Here is a 9,046-nt window from a genome sequence, read left to right as displayed (position 1 = left end):
TTTTGTTTGCATCTAACGATATGTTCCTTGTTTTATTTGTCTGTGCAATGTTAATTGTTTCTAATTGTATACGTGTGTGCTTCTGTTTTTTGATTTATGCAGTTAATGATAGTCATGGTGGTGCTGAGGACATTACTGAAGTTCTGAAAGATATTAATGATAATTTTGTTAATGGTGATGGGAGCTTGCAGTTGTCAGTTACTCAGTCACAAAGTGTTGATGGAACTGAGCCTGCTACTCGACCTGCTACAGCTAGAGGATGAAAGGAGAAGAAAGAAGAAGTTTGATTTTCAATGGAGAAAGGAGTTGGAACAACGTAAAGAGGTTGCTTGTATGCAACGAAGCACTGAGGATGTTGCTCAAGCTGCTCAAGCTGGAGTTGATGAAGGTGGTGACGCGACCATTGCAACTGGTGATGCTAGATCTCATGGAACTGACAGGACTGTGAAGACAAATCTGTTGCAGACTCGCTTGACGCAAGTGTTTCCTCATGATGCAGTTAAGGAAAAGAAAGCTGTTTTGAAGAGGAAGATGGCATATCCGAATCCTGATGGCACACAGAGGCGTAGCCCCCGTGTGAAAGCTGCTTAGAAACCCGGTAATAGCTAAGCTGATGCAGATTGGTACAAGCACACTTGGTGGCTCTCCTATTCGTCGGAGTCCATGAGTTTTGAAAAATAAGAAGCCTTCTTCGTCTCCTCTTCCAAAGCGCTCTTTGTTGAAGAAAAATAAGAAGCGTAAACTTCCTTCTGCGAAGGTGAACAAAAGTGTGAAGAAGCGTGCTCATGTCGAAGCTGAAGATCCTATATCTGACAAGATGATATCGAAGTTAATTCTGAAGATGAATATGTACTAGTACGTGTTTGTACTGTATGTGACTTACTAGTTGTACTTGCAATGATTTAATTGTGTCTGGGCTGGTATGCTGGCCATGTGAGGGTTGGTCATTGTTTGCATCAATTGAGGTGGTACTGATGTTGTTTTAAGAGTTGAACTTGTGCAATCTTTATTTTTTCTTTCTTGCCTTCGTATGATTGCCCCTTGATTTATAGCATGTTAGCATTATGGGTCCGGTGAAGCCGGTGAGAGGCAAAGCCAGAAAAGTTGCTTTGGATGAAGGTGACCTACAACGATTGAACATAACTGTGCCATGTTCATTGAGAGAGATTGCTGCTTGTGCTAAATTGCTTGACAGTCGCCATGTGGCTATGGTTCATGCAGCAGGTTTTGGTTCTATCTTCAAGTGGAAGGTGAAATCTAACATTTCCCGCCCTCTGATGGGAGCTTTGTACCTGAGGATAGATCCTGATACGATGACTCTTGACATGGGTGAGGCTAATAAGAAGCTTCCCATCACTAGTGATGGTATACAACAACTATTTGGGTTCCCTCGTGGTGGTCGTTCTGCACCAAGGCCGTCAAAAGACGGATATGACGACGCTCTGATGAAGTTAAGATCGGAGCTTGACATTAGCAGGGACAAAGATATCAAGACAAAGGATTTGAGGGATAGGCTCGGGGTGCTTGTCAAGGATCCTAGCAAAGATGACCTTGCTCTCAAAGTGTTCTTCATTATTGTGTTGCATGGTGCTGCCCCACGTGTTTCCAGAGAGGCAGCAATGTTTGAGTATCTCGTCACTGAGGACATGGCCAATATGGATTATTGCTAGCTGATGGTTGATGAGCTTAGAAGGGCTGTTGTCAGGTACCAAGATGGTGTTACCATGGGGAAGGCAATCACAGGCTGTGCTATAGGGCCTATACTAATGTACCTTGACTGCCTTATCTGTGGCAAGACTCCGAAACCTGACATGCGTATCCCCCGCATATGTTTCATGGAACCTGACAAGCTTTCCGATCTGGCTGATGCAGATTTGATAAAAAAAGGCAACATAGATCCAAAGACTTGAGTGTTTGGGAAGCTTCCGGTGAGTCTTATTTTTGTCGTGTCTTGCAGACCTTTTTTTATTTAGGTATAGCTATTTTTGCTAGAGTGAACATGTGTACTGCAGAGTTACCTGTTTAGATTTTGTCATTTCTTAAGCTTTGTGAGGTTTAGGTATGATTTTAAGTAATGCTGTTTATGTGTGGTTGAACTGAATCTCTTACACAACTGACGTGTTTGTAAATACTAATAAATTAGCACTGATAGTGAAAGATCATTAGTGTTGTTGATTTAAATTTGTTAATATAATGTTTATTTTTCCCTGTGTGTTGCATTTATTAGTTAACTATTTTCCCCCTTGTTCATAGTGGAAAACACAAGAGGCGGTTATCTTTTTCCGAGTGTATAAATGACCAGTCCCGGAGATGCCATCGTCTCAGGTTCCCAAGATTTCATCTCTGCACGATGAGGTGAGAGATCACCGTGGTGTTGAGGGTTCTGGTTATGTTCCCCCTGGCCCTAGTAACGCTAGTACTTCATAGAGGCAGGGTTTTGGTATTGATGTAGCTGTTTCTGCGTTGCAGTGTTGAGCATATTTTTAGTAATGTGTGTTCTGAGCTGCAAAAGGTCCCAACTATAGTTGAGCGTCTAAGCTGTATCGATGGTATCCTTGCTGATGGTCATCAATTTAATGTTGAGGAAATTGTGGATTATACTGAGATGGAGAGAATTTGAATTAGTGACATTCGTCATGGTGCTGCTCAACTAATTGAGAGCTTGGTTCGTCTGTTGAACAACATGAAGCATTTCAAAACTCTGCAAGACTCTCGCTGCAAGCCATATGAAGAAAGTGCAAATGTTGTTATCAGGCAGATTGAGCAAGATGAGGCTGCTGCCACCGACGACAGGGCTGGTGATGGTACTGAGACTAATGTTTCTGATCAACACATGAATGATGTTGGCTTGGAGCATCCTATTGTTGATGTGAGTCCGTCCTAGATGTTTGCAATTTTACTATGTTGTTCCGCTGTCAGTATTGTACTTGAACTTCCTCATCTTCATCTGTTTATTAATTTTTCTTTCATGCAGGATGAGGCTGCTCCCACCGCCAGTAGGGCTGGTGATGGTACTGAGGCTAATGTTTCTGATAACCATATGAATGATATTGGCTTCACTACAAAAAAATACACTTCCGTGATGATACATGTTTGTCACAGTAGGTCGCATTTTCTGTCATGCATGTACATCCATGACGATTTTATGACAGAATCAAGATAGTCATACTTGTGCTGTCGTAGAAGTGTTCCATGACATTACCAAAATTATCATCATGGAAGTGTCCACTTCCATGATGATAAATCGCGCGTCACAGAAGTGCTTTCGTCAAGGGTGACCGACACGTACCATCTGCTACGTCTTGAGCTTGCGTTGGTTTTCCTTGAAGAAAAAGGGTGATGCAGCAATAGTAGCATAAGTATTTCCCTCAGTTTTTGAGAAGCAAGGTATCAATCTAGTAGGAGGCTCCTCAAAAGTCCTACGCACCTACACAAAGAAACAAAGAACACGCAACCAACGCAATAAAGGGGTTGTCAATCCCTTCACGGCCACTTGCGAAAGTGAGATCTAATAGAGATAGTATGATAAGATAAATATACTTTTGGTATTTTATAATATAGATGCGAAAAGTAAAGATGAAAATAAAAGTAGATTGGAAACTTATATGATAAAAGATAGACCCGGGGCCATATGTTTCACTAGAGGCTTCTCTCAAGATAGCATAAGTATTACGGTGGGTGAACAAATTACTGTCGAGCAATTGATAGAAAAGCGAATAATTATGAGATTATCTTGGCATGATCATCTATATAGGCATCACGTCCGTGACAAGTAGACCGACTCCTGCCTGCATCTAGAGTATTAAGATCATAAGAACAGAGTAACACCTTAAGCAAGATGACATGATGTAGAGGGATAAACTCATGCAATATGATATAAACCCCATCTTTTTATCCTCAATGGCAACAATACAATATGTGCCTTGCAACCCTTTCTGTCACTGGGTAAGGACACCGCAAGATTGAACCCAAAGCTGAGCACTTCTCCCATGGCAAGAAAGATCAATCTAGTAGGCCAAACCAAACTGATAATTTGAAGAGACTTGCAAAGATAAATCAATCATACATAAAATAATTCAGAGGAGATTCAAATATTTCTCATAGATAAACTTGACCATAAACTCACAATTCATCGGATCTCGACAAACACACCGCAAAAAGAGTTTACATCGAATAGATCTCCACAAGAGAGGGGTAAAACATTGTATTGAGATCCAAAAAGAGAGAAGAAGCCATCTAGCTAATAACTATGGACCCGAAGGTCTATGGTAAACTACTCACAACTCATCGGAGGGGCTATGGTGTTGATGTAGAAGCCCTCCGTGGTCAATTCCCCCTCTGGCGGAGCGCCGGTGAAGGCTCCAAGATGGGATCTTGCGGATACAAAAGGTTACGGCGGTGGAAGTTGTGTTTCGTTGGCTCCCTGGATGTTTTCGGGGTACGTAGGCTTATATAGGAGGAAGAAGTACGCCGGTGGCCGCCCGAGGGGCCCACGAGACAGGGGGGCGCGCCCTACCCTCTCGTAGCCGCCTCGGCTGCTTCTTGACCTGCACTCCAAGTCCTCTGGATCACGTTCGTTCCAAAATCACGCTCCCGAAGGTTTCATTCCATTTGGACTCCGTTTGATATTCCTTTTCTTCGAAATACTGAAATAGGCAAAAAACAACAATACGGGCCGGGCCTCCTGTTAGTAGGTTAGTCCCGAAAATGATATAAATGTGTAAAATAAAGCCCATAAATATCCAAAAGGGGTAATATAATAGCATGGAACAATCAAAAATTATAGATACATTGGAGACGTATCAAGCATCCCCAAGCTTAATTCCTGCTCGTCCTCGAGTAGGTAAATGATAAAAACAGAATTTTTGATGTGGAATGCTACCTAGCATAATTCTCAATGTAATTTTCTTTATTGGGGCATGAATGTTCAGATCCAAATGATTCAAAATAAAAGTTCATATTGACATAAGAAATAGTGATACTTCAAGCATACTAATCAAAGTAATCATGTCTTCTCAAAATAACATGGCCAAGGAAAGTTATCCCTACAAAATCATATAGTCTGGTTGTTGCTCCATTTTCATCACACAAAGTATTTAATCATGCACAACCCCGATGACAAGCAAAGCAATTGTTTCACACTTTAGTAATCTCAAACTTTTTCAACTTTCACGCAATACATGAGCGTGCGCCATGGACATAGCACTATATGTGGAATAGAATGGTGGTTGTGGAGAAGACAAAAAGGAGAAGATAGTCTCACATCAACTAGGCGTATCAACGGGCTATGGAGATGCCCATCAATAGATATCAATGTGAGTGAGTAGGGATTGTCATGCAGTGGATGCACTAGAGCTATAAATATATGAAAGCTCAACAAAAGAAACTAAGTGGGTGTGCATCCAACTTGCTTTGCTCATGAAGACCTAGGGCATTTTGAGGAAGCCCATCATTGGAATATACAAGCCAAGTTCTATAATGAAAAATTCCCACTAGTATATGAAAGTGACAACATAGGAGACTCTCTATCATGAAGATCATGGTGCTACTTTGAAGCACAAGTGTGGAAAAAGAGATAGTAGCATTGTCCCTTCTCTCTTTTTCTCTCATTTTATTTTTTTATTTTTCTTTATTTTTCTTTTTATTTTTCTTTGGCCTTCCCTTTTTTCTTTTTGGCCTTTCTCTTTTTTTCTTTACTCATTTTTTTCTTTTTGTAAAGTCCGAAGTCTCATCCTGACTTGTGGGGGAATCATAGTCTTCATCATCCTTTCCTCACCGAGACAATGCTCTAATAATGAAGATCATCACACTTTTATGGATTTACAACTCAAGAATTACAACTCAAAGCTAGAACAAGATATGACTCTATATGAATGCCTCCGGCGGTGTACCGGGATATGCAATGAATTAAGAGCGGCATGTATGAAGATTATGAAGGTGGCCTTGCCACAAATACAATGTCAACTACATGATCATGCAAAGAGCAATATGACAAAAGTAATGCGTGTCATATGAACGGAATGGTGGAAACTTGCATGGTAATATATCCAGCAATGGCTATGGAAATGCCATAATAGGTAGCTATGGTGGCTGTTTTGAGGAAGGTATATGGTGGGTGTATGGTACCGGCGAAAGTTGTGCGGCACAAGAGAGGCTAGCAATGGTGGAAGGGTGAGGGTGCGTATAATCCATGGACTCAACATTAGTCAAAAGAACTCATATACTTATTGCAAAAATCTACAAGTCATCAAAAACAAAGTATTACGCGCATGCTCCTAGGGGGATAGATTGGTAGGAAAAGACCATCTCTCATCCCCGACCGCCACTCATAAGGAAGACAATCAATAAATAAAATTGTGCTCCAACTTCATCACAAAGCGGTTCACCATACGTGCATGCTACGGGAATCACAAACTTCAACAAAAGCATTTTTCACAATCACCCAACTAGCATGACTTTAATATCACCACCTCCATATCTCAAAACAATTATCAAGTATCAAATTGATCATAGCATCCAATTCACTTTCTATGATAGTTTTTATTATACCCAACTTGGATGCTCATCATTCTAGGACCAAATTTGTAACCATAGCAAATACCATGCTGTTATAAAAGACTCTCAAAATAATATAAGTGAAGCATGAGAGACTAGCAATTTCATCAAAATTAAGCCACCGCCATGCTCAAAAAGATATAAGTGAAGCACTAGAGCAAAAACTATCAAGCTCAAAAGATATAAGTGAAGCACATAGAGTATTCTAGCAAATTCTAATCAAGTGGGCTTCTCCCAAAAGGTGTGTACAGCAAGGATGATTGTGGTAAACTAAAAAGCAAATACTAATATAATACACGACGCTCCAAGCAAAACACATATCATGTGGCGAATAAAAATATAGCTCCAAGTAAAGTTACCAATGAACGAAGACGAAAGAGGGGATGCCTTCCCGGGGCATCCCCAAGCTTAGGCTCTGGATATACTTGAATATCATCGGGTTCCATGGGCATCCCCAAGCTTAGGCTCTTTCCACTCCTTATTCCATAGTCCATAAAAGCTTTACCCAAAACTTGAAAACTTCACACACAAAACTCAACAGGAAATCTTATAAGCTCCGTTAGTGAAAGAAAACAAAACCACCACATAAGGTACTGTAATGAACTCATTATTTATTTATTTTGGTGTTAAACCTACTGTATTCCAACTTCTCTATGGTTTATAAACTATTTTACTAGCCATAGATGCATCAAAATAAGCAAACAACACACGAAAAACAGAATCTGTCAAAAACAGAACAGTCTGTAGCAATCTGTAACTAACGCAAACTTCTGGGACTCTAAATATCCTAAAAAAATAGGAAGTCATGGAAAAATTTTCTATTGATCAGCAGCCAAAAGAATCAACGCAAAAGCACATTTCTGTGATCTAACAAAACTAAATTTGTGCGTGCAAAGTTTCTGTTTTTCAGCAGAATCAAATCAACTATCATCATAGGTTATCCTATAGGTTCTACTTGGCACAAACACTAATTAAAAGATAAAAACACATCTAAACAGAAGGTAGATGCAAGATTTATTACTAAACAGGAACAAAAACAAAAAACACAAAGAAAATTGGGTTGCCTCCCAACTAGCGCTATCGTTTAACGCCCCTAGCTAGGCATAAAAGCGAAGATAGATCTAAGTAGTGCCATAGTATTAAGATAGATCTTGAAAGCTCATCTCATATTCTCTACATTCGGCAGCAAGTTTTCTTTGAGGCAAGCAAAAGTAATCAAAAGGGCTAAATTTAGCGGGACAAAAGTCCCCAAGATCAATCTCAGGAGGAACGAGTTCCTCATTTGGCCCTTCATAATGCACAACTAATTCATCACTAAAAGCATTCTTTTGGCAAAATCTCATGAGCCTATACTCAAGAGAGTATCGTAGCTCATTATTTCAAAGGGCAAAATCATTGTTAAGTTCGGTAATTCTATCAACCAAGACATTGGTAGGAACCATTTTTCTAAGGTTTTCGTTGAAAGCAACATAGTCCGGAGATTGAAAACGCCTAATTTCCTCTTGATCAAAGAGGACCGCCTCTATGGGAGGACGACCGGCGTCCACCCTATTGTGCACAAAGATTTCTTTGGCCTCTCCTATTATAAATCTAAACTCAGGAGCCAAAAAGATAGTAACAGCGCTTTTAACAGAAGAATGCTCAATATTGGAAAATTCCAGAAAAAATCTTTTTATGCAAGGATGCATATGCATAAATTGTCTTTCAAGTTCAGCTACAAGCATAGCAATGGCATCTGCAAGACTACTAGTTCTATGAAGAATAGAACCACCCATTGAAGGTAAAGCATCGGCACAAGTAAAGAAATCTTGAATAACACTTTTTCCAATAATGTTACCACTACCGATTCGAAACTTTTTAGTATGCAAGATAGGGGGTTCTTCAGCCGGAGCCTCAGAATTTTCCATTTTATCATTATTGTCCATATCGACGATAATCTCCCCAATTTCAGACATAACGGCAAACGAAAGCAAGGAAGAAGAAAGCAAGCAAGAGAGAGAGGAGAAGATTGGGAAAGACAGGGCGAATAAAACGGCAAGGGTGAAGTGGGGGAGAGGAAAATGAGAGGCAAATGGCAAATAATGTAAATGCGAGGGAGATGAGTTTGTGAAGGGTACTTGGTATGTCTTGACTTGAGCGAAGACCTCCACGGCAACGGCGCCAGAAATCCTTCTTGCTACGTCTTGAGCTTGCGTTGGTTTTCTTTGAAGAGGAAAGGGTGATGCAGCAATAGTAGCGTAAGTATTTCCCTCAGTTTTTGAGAACCAAGGTATCAATCCAGTAGGAGGCTCCTCAAAAGTCCCACGCACCTACACAAACAAACAAAGAACTCGCAACCAACGCAATAAAGGGGTTGTCAATCCCTTCATGGCCACTTGCGAAAGTGAGATCTAATAGAGATAGTATGATAAGATAAATATATTTTTGGTATTTTATTATATAGATGCAAAAAGTAAAGATGCAAATAAAAGTAGATTGGAAACTTATATGA

The sequence above is a fragment of the Triticum dicoccoides genome, chromosome 6B, assembly GCF_002162155.2.
Source record: "Triticum dicoccoides isolate Atlit2015 ecotype Zavitan chromosome 6B, WEW_v2.0, whole genome shotgun sequence".
Taxonomy (NCBI): domain Eukaryota; kingdom Viridiplantae; phylum Streptophyta; class Magnoliopsida; order Poales; family Poaceae; genus Triticum; species Triticum dicoccoides.
This window is presented reverse-complemented; position numbering follows the sequence as displayed.